A 14,646-nucleotide genomic window follows, 5' to 3' on the forward strand; every position below is an offset into this window, starting at 1 on the left:
AAAATAATTTTGAATTTGTAGACCCTCTGAAGGGGTTTCAGAGACCCCAACAATTTTTCGCACTACACTTTGAAGACCACTGATTTAGAGTGTCAGCATTTAAGTATTTGAATGTTAGCTGTTGGCTTGACAGTTGACCAATTTTGTGTGACCCCGACTCTGGATCTTGATGCTTGTACTTTTTTGTACTTGATGCCTGTTTAATTGATTGGTTGATCTGGAAATTGTGGATTTTGGCTGTGATGTTCTAAAAAGTTTTCATTTGGGGCCTTATTTTAGGAGGTTACTGATAAATCTTTTCCATTTTCACTTTTACTCTGGTTTTAAGAGATTTTGAAAATTTTAATTTATGATTTATTGAATTATAATATCCAAGTTCATATGTTCAGATAATTCTTAGATAATCTCTCCTCGACTTGTTTTCCAGGTCACTTATTTTTGATAATGTATTCCTTATATTCCTTCAATCTTTGAATTTTCTTTTAATATTTTTTGTTGGCTCATTGAGTCATTGCTTTATATTTGGCCCATTTTAATTTTCAGGGCATTCCATTAGCATCATTATAAGGTGTAAATTTTCCTTACCATTCTCTTCTCCCTAGCTATTCCATTTTATATCTCCTATTTGGTTTTTTGTATTTGTGTTTGTTTCTATTGGTATCTTTGTGGCTAGGATTTTTTTTTCCTCTGAGACTCCATATGGACTTGTTGCAAAGTTACTCTTTATTTGGGATCTAACATTTGGGTATCTCTCAGTCCACTGTATTTCTTCACACTATTTGGTAATTTTCTTGGCTTGCTCACATTACCAGTGTTTGTGTCAGGGCTTGTACTTTAAATAAATCCCCTCCTATATTCCTGAATGGTGGGAATAGTCCTTTCTTGGTCGGGGGGGGGGGCAGTTGTTCAGACTAGCCCTGCATTCTGTAAGAATTGTTTGGCCTAGTCTCCTGCAGTGGTCCTGGGCCAGACTGCCTGGGTGAGTGGATTGGGCCAGAGCTGGCTGTGCTTTAATGAGGGCTCTGGGTATGCCTCCCTGCTGACACCTCTCTGTCTCTGTCTCTGTCTGCCTTTCTCTCTCCTTTCCTCCCTCCCTTTCTTTTTTTCCTCCCTCCCTCCATATCTCTTCTGTCTCTCTTTCTCCTTAAATATGTATTTAAAACCAAGTGCAAAACAAGAAAAAATTAGAAAAAGAAAGAAAAGGAAAAATAAAAAAGCCAAAAACAAAACATTGTCATGTGCCCAGCAGAATATTTGGGAGGATTCAAAATATGTAACAATAAGTTTCCATTTCAAGAAAGCATGTATAATAATAGATCATATGTATGACTTTTCATCTTTTCTTTGTTTCCTTGTAGGTTATTCTTTTGTTCTCTTCTTACTTTATTTTTAATTTTTTTCCCCTTTCATCCTCCCCACCTGTTTCAAGCAGGCTACAATTAAGCACCAGTATATTTATACACACATACATATATAATATATAATACAAATATACATTCACATCTCCACTCACCCCACACAATACATATATCTGTATATGGACATACAAAAACCTACATACATGCACACATGTATGCATGTATATGTACTAAATGTATATGTAGACATGCATCTAAAACAATATTCGTATGGCTGATATCCAATGTAAATTTCTCTCTCGATTAAATCTTTAAGTTTGACTTTGTCTGAGATCAGTGATTACTAGCCCTACTTTTTTTCTAATAATTTCTACTCCTGATCTTTGTTATATTTGTCTAGATCTCTTATTTCCTATCCCTGCTCCTTTTTCTTTCTTTTTTTTTTTTTTTGAGCTGTAATTCACAGGCTCTTCCCTCTCTGAGTTTCCCATTTTTTAACTCCTCTCGTCCACTGCTGCAAGGTTGCAAGGACAATCACACTATGGGAACTTAGCAGCTCCTTCTCCCTTTTCTCCTACTGAGTTGAGACTCTGAGGCCTTTCTCCTTACTGGGCAGAGTTCTTTCTCTTATGGCAGCAGGGCTGCTAAGCATGGTGTTTTCCACCCACTCTGGCTTATTTGCATTTTGCATTTCTGGCAGCCTTTTAGGAAGCCCTTCTTTAGTGGATTTCATATTTTAAAAAATGTGGGTGAATTTTAAAAGCTTTATTAGGCTGTATGGATGTGGTTTCTTCTCACATCTCACATCCCCTGGCTTTTTTTTTTTAAAGCTCCTGTTTAATTCATTAGTAGTTATTATTTTTAAAACCCAAACTCTTAATTATTATTTATAAATTTGATTTTTTACTTTTGATTTTGTTAATTTCTTTTATTTTAAGAGTTTATTTTTGTATTAGTTTTAAAAAATGTTGCTTTTTAACTTTAGATGCATGACCAATCATTATTGATACAAATGTTTAGGGATCTAAATTTTTTCTTAAGGACTGCTTTGGTTGTATGTCAGAAGTTTTGGGATGTTGTCTAATAATCATTTTCTGTGATAAAATTATATTTTCTATGATTAATTTTTTATCCATTTCCCCCCTTCCCTTTGTTCCCCTTCACCCTCTCCAGCACTATACTTAATTTTAAAGGACAAATTATTGCCAAAATCCTTTTTCCTTTTCCTTTTGGAATATATCATTCCTGAGTTCCTTTCATTTATTGTATTTGTACAGTCATATGGGATCCTGACTGTTTTCTTGGTACTTGAACCCTTTCTTTCTGGCTACTTATAGTATTTTTTTCTTTATTGCTGAAGCTCTGGAATTTGGATGCGACACTTCTGGATTTTCAGTTTAGAGTTTCTTTCAGAAGGTGATTGGTGTGGTATCTTTTATTGGTGGTACTTCATCTAGTTTTTATTAATCTAGGTAGTTTAAAAATGTCTTGAAATAGGGCATTTATTTTTTTTCCTGGTCATGGTTTCTAGGCTGTCTAGTGATTACTCAATCATCTCTAATGTCTATTTTCTAGATCAGATATTTTTGTTAATAGGTACCTTGAAATTTCTCTTTTTACAATTTTTTTCTAAATTTTGTATTACTATTTCTTCTTATCCCATGGAATCATTGAGTTGGAATTGTCCCATTCTATTGTTCATTTTTATTCTAAGTTATTTATTCTCATAATTTTCCCTCTCCAGGATTCTTATTAAAATTCTAATTTCCTTTTAAAATTTTGTATTTCACTTCATTAAATTACTCTAGTAGGTTTTTTTTTTTTTTTTTTTTTTTTTTTGGCTGAGGCAACTGGAGTTAAGTGACTTGCCCAGGGTCACCCAGCTGGGAAGTGTTAAGTGTCTGAGATCAGCTTTGAACTCAGGTCCTCTTGATTTCAGGGCTAATGTTATTCTAATAGTTCTTTTGATGGAGCCATTTTTTTCCTCCAGTGACTGTCTTCTACTTGTGGAGTTGCTCTTTTCATCTTAGGTTACTTCTTGTGCTTCTCTTTATGCGGAGTATCTTAGTAGTAGTTGCCGTTTTCTTCGGTTTCCCCACATTTTCCCGAATGGCAAGGTTCCTTTTTCAGGGCCCACGAGCTTTAGATCACTTTACCAGAATTGTGTGGTGAGCACTCTGTGGCGATTCCGGCCCGTCCTGACTCCATGGATAACTTTGTCGCTCTGGTGTTTCGGGAGAGCTGGACTAGGACTCGTGGTGATAAGGGATCGGGAAGTGAGCTGGCGGCTTCCAGGGCTTTCTGTGCTCAAGTGGTGGCAATGGGCAGGCGGCAGCTTGTGGGCCTAAAGCTCGTCCCCAGGCTTGCAGCACGCGTGTTCTGGATCCCTCTCACCAGCTCCCCAGGCCCATCTGTTGCCAAGTCCTGTACGAGTCCATCTTGACTACCACACCCTTGTACAGGCCGCATTTACCTCATACCTGGACTGTTAGAATGGCCCAGTGATTGAACAACTTGCCCCAACTCTTCCTCTTCCAGGCCATTCAGCTGTTAAAGTCATCGCCCCAAACAATTCTGACCGTGTCATCCTCCCTCTTCAAGGTGCTCCCAGTAACTTCCAGGATGGAACATAAACTTCTCTGTTTGGCTTTTAAAGGCCTGGCCCAGTCCTACTTTTCCAATCTTCTCATACATTACTCCCTTCTGTGGACAGTTAGGATAACAGATTATTCCCAGATCACTTATACAGTCAATCTATCTTCTAACCTCCACTTCCATATCTCCAGCTGCTTATTGTAAATTTTGTCATAGCCATTTCAAATTTAAGATATCCAAAACACAATTCATTTCTATCTACCCAAGTCCTTCCTACTTCTGAAATTTTCTTTTATTCATTCATTCGTTAATTTAGTTATTAAAGTTTTTAATTTCAAAACATATGCAAAGATAATTATTCAACACTGACCCTTGCATAGCCTTATGTTCCAATATTTCCCCTCTTTCCTCCCACCTCTTCCCCTAGATGGCAAGTAATCTAATACATGTTATACATATTAAAATATATGTTAAATCCAATATATGTAAATATATTTGTACAATTATCTTACTGCACAAGAAAGATCAGATCAAAAAGGAAAGAAAATGAATAAGAAAACAAAATGCAAACGAACAACAACAAAAAGAGAGAGAATATTATGCTGTGATCCACACTCAGTTCCCACAGTCCTCTTTCTGGGTACAGATGCTCTCTTCATCACAAGATCATTGAAACTGACCTCAATCATCTCATTGTTGGAAAGAGCCAAGTCCATCAGAATTGATCATTGTATAATCTTCTTGTTGCTGTGTACAACGATCTCCTGATTCTACTCATTTCACTCAGCATCAGCTCATGTAAGTCTCTCCAGGCCTCTGTGAAATCATACTGCTGATCATTTCTTACGGAACAATAATCTTCTATAACGTTCATATACCGTATCTTATTCAGCCATTCTCCAATTGATGAGTATCCACTCAGTTTCCAGTTTCTTGCCACTACAAAGAGGGCTGCCACAAGCATTTTTGCCCATGTGGATCCCTTTCCCGCCTTTAAGATCTCTTTAGGATATAGGCCCAGTACTTCTGAAATTTTCTATTGCTATCAAAGGAACTACTGTCTTTCTGGTTACTGAGGTTCACAATTTAGTAATATCCTTGAATCTTCCTTCTTTCTCATTCTACATATCCAAATCTTGTAATTTCCTTTTTTACAACATAACTCAGATACATGACCTTTTCTCCACTCACATAGCAACCACCCTGGTTCAGGTTGTCATTATCTAGACCATTGTAATAATCTTCTAATTGATTCCTTTCCTCAAATCTCTCTCCATACCAATCTATCCTCTGTACATATACCAAAATGATTTTCCTAAATTATAATCTGATCTTGTCAAACCCCACCACCACCTCTACCACCTTTATTCAGTGGTTCTCTTGTTAATAAAATACAGGATATCCCAAAAGTCTTAGTGCAATTTTAATCTAGTAAAAGTAATTGGGATGCCCTATATAAAATCCATTGTTTGGCATTTAAAATTCTTCAAAATCTGTTCCTTTCCTACCTTTCTAGTCTCCTTATAATCTTTCCCCTACTGGCCTACATTTAATATTCTTTTTAAAAATATTCTATCCTGTTAAAGCTCTTTTTATATGAAGCAATTTAGTGCTGAAAGGGGCAAAAGAAAGGGTATGTTTATATAAAGGAAAAGATTTAAATAGTTATAGAATGTAACCTCTTGTCACTGTTATATCAGATATTTTGACATCTGAAAGGAATATGAAAAGAACTTTGATTTTTAAATCTGCTAAAATGTATATGAAGAAACATAGCCTTCAGATGGAATTTGAGCAATTTTGGAGAAAAAAAATCAGCTGTGGCATAAATATAGCGATTCAAAACACTGTAAACAATATAAAATATCTCATGTTCATTTGAATAGTTTGATGGTTTAAAGGAAGCAGAGAAAGAACATATATATATATATACATACATATATATATAAAATAAACTAGAAAAATATGTGTATTAAAATATAGTTGAAGTATACAAAGTGAGATTTGAAAAATTAAGAGTCACAGGGTCCTCAGCTCATTTATATATACATTTTATGACTAAAATCTGACATATGTACATTAATTCTGACATACTGATGTGATTTTGATCCTCTTCAAGCATAAAGGACAAACTATAGGAAAGATGGTAAAACTGGAAAAAAAGAGAACTCATAAACATTTGGAGAATAAGATATAATATTTTTTTAAGTTTATTTTTAAGGGGAAATTTGATGAGTTGTTACTAATTAAATGAAAGGTAAGTGACTTAAAATCCAAGAGACTCTGATTTAAGCCATTAGTAAATAGGAAAAGAAATTGAGATTGAAGACTGAGGAATCTGGTAGAAGATGAAAGACAGCAGTGAATCAGAATATAACTTGCCAGAACTATTTGGCGGTAGAAGTGGTCAATTATTGGGAAGTCTTTAGCTGAATGAAGATTGTAATTTCAGCTATTATCTTTCAGAGGCCTGAGAAGCTCAAAAGAGGTGATAATTCTTATAAGGAGAAAGTAGAAAAACAGGTACTGGTACTGCTTTTCTGTATAGGAAGAACTGGCTAGGCTGGTTTGCTATGCCTGGAGCATCATCCTGAGCTATTTGCTGTGAACTCTGCTCTGATTGGATAATGTAGCCTTTGGATGAATGGGTTATGCTGGTCTGTTCTGGTCTGGTCTATGTAGCCCAGAGATAGTCTGATGAGTTTTGCTTTTCTCTGACTTAAAGGAAACTATTAAGATGATTTTTACTGATATCTTTCTTTTTTATTTTTGTATCATCTAGATTTTCCCCTGTATCCTTCCCTTTCCCTCTTCTAGAAAACCATCATTATTACAAAGAATTTTTAAAATTAATTTATTTAAAACTTAAAATGCAAAATAGAAAAAGAAAAAAAAAACCATTGCCACGTACACAGAAGAATGTGAGAGGATTCAAAATATAAATAATAAATTTCCATTTCAAGAAAGTCTATGTAATAAATATTACATATTTTCCATATTTTCTTTACTTCATTGTAGGTTTTCTTTTATTTTCTGCTGTGTACATTTTTAAATTCTTTTTTCCTCCTTCCCCCATTTCTTCAATAGGGCTACAACTTAGCACAGATATATTTATTACATATATGTGTATATATATACATATATATACATACCATATTTTTACATACAAACATACAAATAGACAAATAAATAAATATATAAAATCATACTTATGTGTATTCATATACATCTATGTAAGACCATATTATGCTTCTTTGCTCTTTGTTTCTCTGAAAGTAAATACCACCTTCCTTCATAAGTCTTAGGTCTTTTCATATTTTTCTAAATCTATTGATTCATCATTTTCTATACTAAGAAATATTCTAACTTTATACTGTCTAGTTATTTTAAATAGTCAAAACAGTTTTATTAATATGGCTGACATACAGTATAGTTTTTCCCTATTTTTCTTTCTATTAAATCTAGTTTAAAAGCTTTAACTTTTGTCTGAAATCATGATCACTACTTCTGCTTTTTTTAACCTAATAAACTTTATTCCTGATCTTTATTATCATGTTTGTGTGTATTTCTTGTTTCCTGTCTCTCCTGATTCCTCTGCTTTACTTCCACCCACTATCTTGCCCTCTTATTATTTGCCCTCCCTTCCTTCTCCAAGGATCTCTTCCTTATCTTCTCCTTCCTCTTTATCCCATTCCTATTAAACTATATACCTTTCTATATATCCTCTCATCCTATTCTCTCATCCTCTTATTTCTTTATAAATTCAGAAGATTTGTAGTCTCCTCTAAATGTATATGTTGTTCTCTTTTTAACCTAGATCTGATTTAATCTAGATTAGATTAGATTTGATGTGAGTAGGGTTTCCTTTACAAATCCCTCCCTCAAGAGGGTAAGCCCTCATTTATTTTTGACTTTGGAAAACTTTTATACACATACACAGATATGTGTAATACAAGTATATATACGTATATATATTTACATACATACATATACATAATACCTTTTCCTACACTGTTTTGTTTTTTTAGAACCACATTATACTCATCTCTACCCCAATCTTTCTTTCCTAATTCCTAAATTCAATTCCTAATGACAGTCTTAGACATATGGTTTACATTTCCATGTATAAAACATAAACAGTTAGTCCTTTCTGAGGCCCTTGTAATTAGTCTTAGCTTATTTACCTTATATATACCTGTTTATCTTATATTTCTCTTGGATCTTATATATTAAATTTTCTATTAACTTCACATCTTTTGCAACAAAATCCTGAAAGTCTGGCAATTCATCAAATATCTAATTTTTTTGGTTCAGGATTATTCTTTCCTTTGCTGAGTATAATGTTTTTGGCTTTAACTCCAGTTCTTTTTGATCTTTCATATAGAGTGTTCCATGACCTGCAGTCTTGGAACACTACTAGGTCTTGTGTGATCTACTGTATTTGAATTGTGTTTTTTTTTCCCCTTGTTGCTAGTAATATTTTCTTCTTGACTTGTGGGTTTTGATATTTGGTTATGATGTTTCTGTAAATTTTTCTTATAGGATCACTTTCAAGTGGTGATTAATGGATTTTTTTTTCTCTTTCTACCTTTTCTTCTTCTAACACTTCAGGATAATTTTCTTGGAGCATTTCTCGTATTATATAAAGATTTTTTTGATTGTAACTTTCAAGTAGTCTGATTATTCTATGTTTTCTTGATTTGTTCTCTAAATCAATTGTTTTTCTTATGAGATCTTTCATATTCTCTTTTATTTTCATTCGTTATATTCTATTTTTATATTTTCTTGGTCTTTTATAGCTTTACTGGCTTCCCCTTGACCAATTCTAGTTTTCAAGGAGTCATTTTTCCCTTAAGTTTTTGGATCTCCTTTTCAAGTTGGTAGGTTTTCTTTTCATAATCTTCCTGTTTTTCCTGGATTTCTTTTTTAATTTTTAATTTTTTCCTTCTCTCATTTGATTAAAAAAATAATAGTTTTATATTTTAAAAATACATGCAAAGATAGTTTTTTAACATTCTCCTTGCAAAACTCTGTGTTCCAAATTTTTTCTCATTTGATTTTTAAAGTCTTATTTTTTAGTTCTATGAATTCTTTTGAGGCAGATGACCATTTGACTTTACTTTCTGGAATAGGAGAGACATTTTTTGCTTCAGTATCCTTCTTTGAAGATGAATCCTTGTCTTTTCTATTCCCATAGTTACTTTTTAGGGTTGGGTTCTTTCTCCTTTGCCTGTTTTTTAAAAAATTTACATATATTTTTAAATTATAGCTTACTTTGTTAGTTTAATCATTCCTGATCCCAGGGGGATTAGTGCCTTTGGCTTTAGGGCCTTCTGCAGTTCTCCCCCCTGCCTCAGAACTAATACCTCTTGTAAGTAACTGTGGGCTCTAAAGAAGCCAACAGCTAGCTATCAGGGCCCGGGCTAACCCTTCTTGGCCTGGGCCCCATCTCCTGCTCCCAGACCCCAACCCTAAATGTCCTCCTTGCCATTTTCAGATCTTCTCTAGTTGTCCCAGGAAGATTACTGCCTGCCCCAAAATTTGAAAATTTAAAACAATTTTTGTTAAATTTTTATCCACTTTACATTTGCCTGGAAGTGCTACTTTGTTTCTTTTGTGGAGGAGATCTGGATCCTCACAAAGAATTTCAGTTGGGGTTAAGTGACTTGCCTAGGGTCACACAGCTAGGAAGTAGTAAGTGCTAGTTGCCCCCAAGAAATGTTTTTCCTTAAAAAAAATTAATGAAAAGAAAAAAATCAGCAAAACTTATCAAGACATTAAAAAAACAAGATCATATGCAGTGTTCCACACCCAAAAAACCCTCAGAAGAGATAAAAGCAAAGGTGGGTTTGAGCTTTTTTCTGCATTGTCAACTGCTGCTCAGCAGTCAACCCAAGTTTTGTTTTTCACTTGAGAAAAACAGGAAATAGTTGCAGAATGCCTGTATATGCTCACAAGTGGACAATCAGGTTCTTCATGGATTTCCAGAGGCAGGAATAGCAAATGTGCATACTCCCATGACTTGGCCCTTATAGAAGCATCTCCCATTATATTATCATTTTAATTATTTGCTCAATATTGAAGTATTTTTGTATCCCTAGTAGAAATTCATTTTGATGGTTAGAAATACTTTTTTTGTGTCAAAAAAAATTGCCATAGTCTTTTTGGTAGGGTTTCACTTGACATTTTTTGAACCAATATTTATTAGTGATATGTTTATTGTTTTCTTTCTTCGCTTTATCCTTCACAGTCTAGCTATTAGGAGTATATTTACCTTATATTTAGAGAAAATCATTGAGACTACTCACTATGAGCTCCTTCTTTTCTTCTCTTCTTCATCTTTCAGTTGCCTTTGCCACTATCTTCTTCTTCTTCCTTTTTCATATGAAAAGGTAGCCCATTCCATCCCATCTCCTTCAACCTTTTCTCATCCTTTATTACTTTTCTCTCATCTCTCCTTTTCTACCGGCTTCTTCCTTACAGTCTATCCTTGTGCCTGGATGTCTCCCAACTTTAGAAAACCCTCCCTTGATCCTATCTTTTCATCACCATCACTATTACAAAGGACCAATACCCTGTTCTTTGGGTTTGCAACCCAGATATCATTCTCAACTCCTCACTCTCTTACCCGTCTGTCACAGTTCTCAAATATACTTTGAAATATCCCTCAAATTGTTTAATATTTCAAATACTATTTCTTTCTCTCCTCTGATACTATTGCTACCATGGTGCAACCCCTTATTACCTTCTGCTTGGACTGTTACAATGTCTGGCTTGTAGGTCTCCCTTCCTCAAAACTCCCTCCACTTCTGTCTGTCCTCCACTGGGATTCCAAAGATGTCATCTCCCCTACTTAATAAACTGCAGTGGCTCCCTGTCACTTCTAGGATTAAATACAAAATCTTCTGCTTGGTATTCAAAGCCCATCATAACCTAGTCCCTCACCCCCTTGCCCTCTCACCTTTCTAGTCATCTTACAACTACACTTACTCATTTACTCTGATCTACTGATGCTGGCCGCCTCTCTGTTCCAGGAACAAAGCACTGAATCCCATGGCTGTGGGCATTCTTTCTCATCTTTTGCCTCCAGGCTTCCCTGACTTCATTCCAGACTCAACTAAAATCCCATCTACACCTTTCTCTCAATTCTAGTGCTTTCCCTCCTTTAATTATTTTCCATTTTTTCTGTATAAAGCTTTTTTGTACATTTTTCTATCCATTTTTATTTGTTTGCTTTCAACCTCATCAGACTTAGAACTCCTTGAGAGCAAGGATACTTTTTTGTCCCTTTTTGTATCCCCAGTTCTTAGCGTAGTATTAACACATAATAGGTGTTTCATAAGTATTTATTGACAACGACTCAATTTTCTTTCTCAATTTTTGAGAATACTATGTCTAATATAAGTATTACTTGTTCTTTAAAAGTTTGATAGAATTGTAGTGTAAATCCATATAGACCTGGATTATTTTTTTTCTTTTGGAAGTTCTTTTACATTTAGTTTACTGTCTTTTTTCAAGATTGAATTATTTTTAAATGAATATGTAAGAAAAATGTAGATGTATATACATATATGTGTATGCATGTATGCATATGTATGCATTTCTGCACATACATGTGTGTATATATATGTATTCATTCATTAATTCATTCAATTAATTATTTATTTATTTAGATAGATAAACTGCCACTGGATAACTGATTTTATGATTAAACAGGAGGAAAAATTTTCTCCATATTGTATGCTTAGTTCTTTCAGTAAACCTACAGTTTACCTTACACAAAAAAGAAAAATCTAGCGTTTTATGCCAATGTTCTTTCAATTACAAAACACAAAAACTACTATCTTTGAGGAATGAAAATTTAGGATTGCCTAAAGGATGATGGAGAGCACATGGTAGACAGCTAGGTTGAAGTATATTATCTTTAGATCCCTAGAGGAAGTTCTAACTTTTGAGTTCTAGGAGTAACTCTACAATTAACTGTTCCTAATATTATAGATCATTAGACTTCATTGGCGAACTTCCCCTTAACAATTAGCCAACGGGTTCAATTAGCTTTAAAATAAGACATACTCAAGTGGCAATTTTAAAACAGAAATTACAAAGTATTTGTTTCTTCCCCCACTTCAAACCTGGGTACACTGTTCTACAGATACATGAAAATAGGTATTAAGGTATATGTGCAAAGAATACACATAGCTGAGACAACTTACAATGCTGAAAAACTGTGCCTTCTAGTTTCGGACTCTGCTTTGGTCACAGTGTGATGGTTCATCAGGGATGGATGAGACATTGGGTGGTTCCTCTCAGAGGCTGGCACTTTGGACCGGCAGGTTCATGCTACTGGACTGGGCTGAGAAGATGGTTTGGTTTATTGACCTGGCTCCTCACTGGACTCAATTATGTGTAGCTGAGCTTGACAGGTAATTGGATCACTAGGCTGGGCCTGGCTGGTCAGGTCTCTTTTCCAAGGGGATTTCCACAAAGCACAGTGTCCTGCCTGGAAGGATCAATCCACGGCCGTCCTGGGCTCATTCTCCTTGGCAGCCGTATTCTTTACGACTTCCAGCCTGTGACTCAGCTGGATGTCACTGTGTTCTTTTTAGCTGCAACGCTACTGTGCTATGTTTGCAAGGACAATGACTCTCCGTTTGGGACTGGGGGAAGCCGATCCTGTCTGGTTCTTTGGAAGCCTTGTTACCTACAGGCAGGAGATGGGAAAGGTCTAGTTCCTAGCATTCAACCTTTCTTCTTGGTTCAGAGCATGGCTAAATCATTGTGATGGAGCCTGTCCTTACCCTCGGTGATCGGCCAGTTGCATTTCTAGGGCCTGTAGGGATCTTACTTGGTGAGTGGATGAGGGCGAAGGTGTAACCCCGGATACTTTCTGGCAGGAGGGAGATAGCAAACGGAGGAGAAGCCGGGGCCTGTCTCCTCTGGCGTCTCGCGAATGCGCCTGAGCTGCTTTAAAATATCTGTTTACCTGTGAGCCTCTTCTCCCTCCTCGCACCCCTCCTGTCAAAAGCTCTCGTGAAACAAATGAGCGCAGTTAAGGGAGAGAGCCCGGCGCAGCGCGCTGATCACGGCTCATAACGCAGCCCGTCTGCCCTGCGGCCCGGTCCGGCCCGCCTCTCCAGTCTGGTCGGCCTGTTCCCCGTTATCTTCCCTTGATCTTTGTGCCTAGCCATGTTCTGCTTCACATCTTTACCCCCATCACCGCTGAGCTCTTCATTTATCTCCGGACGGGGGTCCTCTCCAAGAGGGCAATCGCAGAGAGCTCCTCGGCCGCTAGCCAGCTCTCACGGGGAGGGGGGGATAAACTCCCCGACTCTTGGACTCGCGAGGATACCTCGCGAAAGGTGGAAGGTGGGGAAAAAGGGGTCTCAATCTCCCTTTAGTCACGAGAAAAAGAAACACAAGCCAAAGAAGCCCTGGTCCAATCCAGGTAGCATCAGCCTGCTGACGTGGATAAGCAGCCCCCACTGCTGCGGGGAACACACACAGTCCATGGGAGGACTCCTCTTAAGGGCCGAGCGATAGGCCCCTGGCCCGGCTGCTGTCACCGGAACCAAAGAATTGCTAGTTCCAAAATCCTTAAGCACCAAACATGCGCGCTCAGAAGTGCGAGCGGGGGAATTCTGCTGAGCCCCTCAGGGACCGAGCCCTGCCCCCGTTACACGATCTCTCGGTGCGTATTGCCCGAGCCAACGAGCATTTATTAAGCACTTACCATGTGCCAAGGATGGTGCTAAGCACTGGGAATGGAAATAGGAGTAATAAGAGATTGCCTGCCCTCAAGAGCTTCCATTCTAGAAAGAGCGCGAATAAGAGAGCTGAGAGGGAGGGGGTGCTGGGAGAGAGAGTGTGGAGAGGGTGCTCTCACAGAGGCATGATGCTCTGAGCTAGAGAGTCAGGGGAAAGCTGTAAGGGTAGTGAAGGAGGATTGGTCTGAACACTTCCTCAAAGTGCAGATTCTTCAAGAAGCTCATCAATGAGAGGAGGGGGTTGGAGGGAGGAGGTTCAGGAATTTTTTGAAGGTGAGAAAGCTGAAGAGATGTAGGGGTCTTTCAGAATGAGAAAGGAAGTGGGGCACGGTGGCAAAGTAGTCAGGAGGAGAACTAGGAGAGGCCTGGAGAATTGTAGTGTCTTTCTGTGCTGACTTACCTTATAGTGTGACTGTTCCAAGTCTCTATTTGAAAATATATTGGGGTAATCTTTAAGGAACTATTTATTCCAAATACAAGGTTTCTATGACTTCTAAGAACAGTGAAATCCTAAGGTCACTTAATAAACTATCTATCTATCTATCTATCTATCTATCTATCCATCCACCCACCCTCCATCTGTCAGATTCTATCATCTATCAATCTTTACCTGTATCTAACTTTATATGTGTTTATTATTTCCTTTTTTGATCAGTTCAATGAGACTGAGGTTCAAGTTTCACTCATTTCCCCTTTCTCCTCCTTATTGTGTAGACTACTATATCCTATTTATGTGAGATAATTTCCCTAATTTTTTTCTTCTCCACTATCTACAGTATATTCTACTTCCCTACCCTTTCCATTCTTTTTTATAAGTTCTCCAAAATATAACAATCACTCCTAAGCTCTCTGCTAATTAGATTTCCTTTATGATCTCTGAAGATGTTAGAGTTCTGTATTTATTATCTTCTCCATAACAAAGTGAATTT

The 14,646-nt window shown here is 36.8% G+C and overlaps 1 long non-coding RNA gene across 1 annotated transcript in view; it reads right to left on the reverse strand.

Annotated features, from left to right (window-relative positions):
* The window catches only part of LOC127564571 (uncharacterized), a 33,217-nt gene extending 19,681 nt beyond the window's left edge, over positions 1 to 13,536 (reverse strand). Inside the window, exon 1 of the long non-coding RNA XR_007954304.1 lies at positions 12,167 to 13,536. This is a non-coding gene — a long non-coding RNA (uncharacterized LOC127564571). The remainder of the gene's footprint in view (positions 1 to 12,166) is intronic.
* Positions 13,537 to 14,646: the final 1,110 nt, after the last annotated feature.

Source organism: Antechinus flavipes, chromosome 5 (assembly GCF_016432865.1).
Source record: "Antechinus flavipes isolate AdamAnt ecotype Samford, QLD, Australia chromosome 5, AdamAnt_v2, whole genome shotgun sequence".
Taxonomy (NCBI): Eukaryota; Metazoa; Chordata; class Mammalia; order Dasyuromorphia; family Dasyuridae; genus Antechinus; species Antechinus flavipes.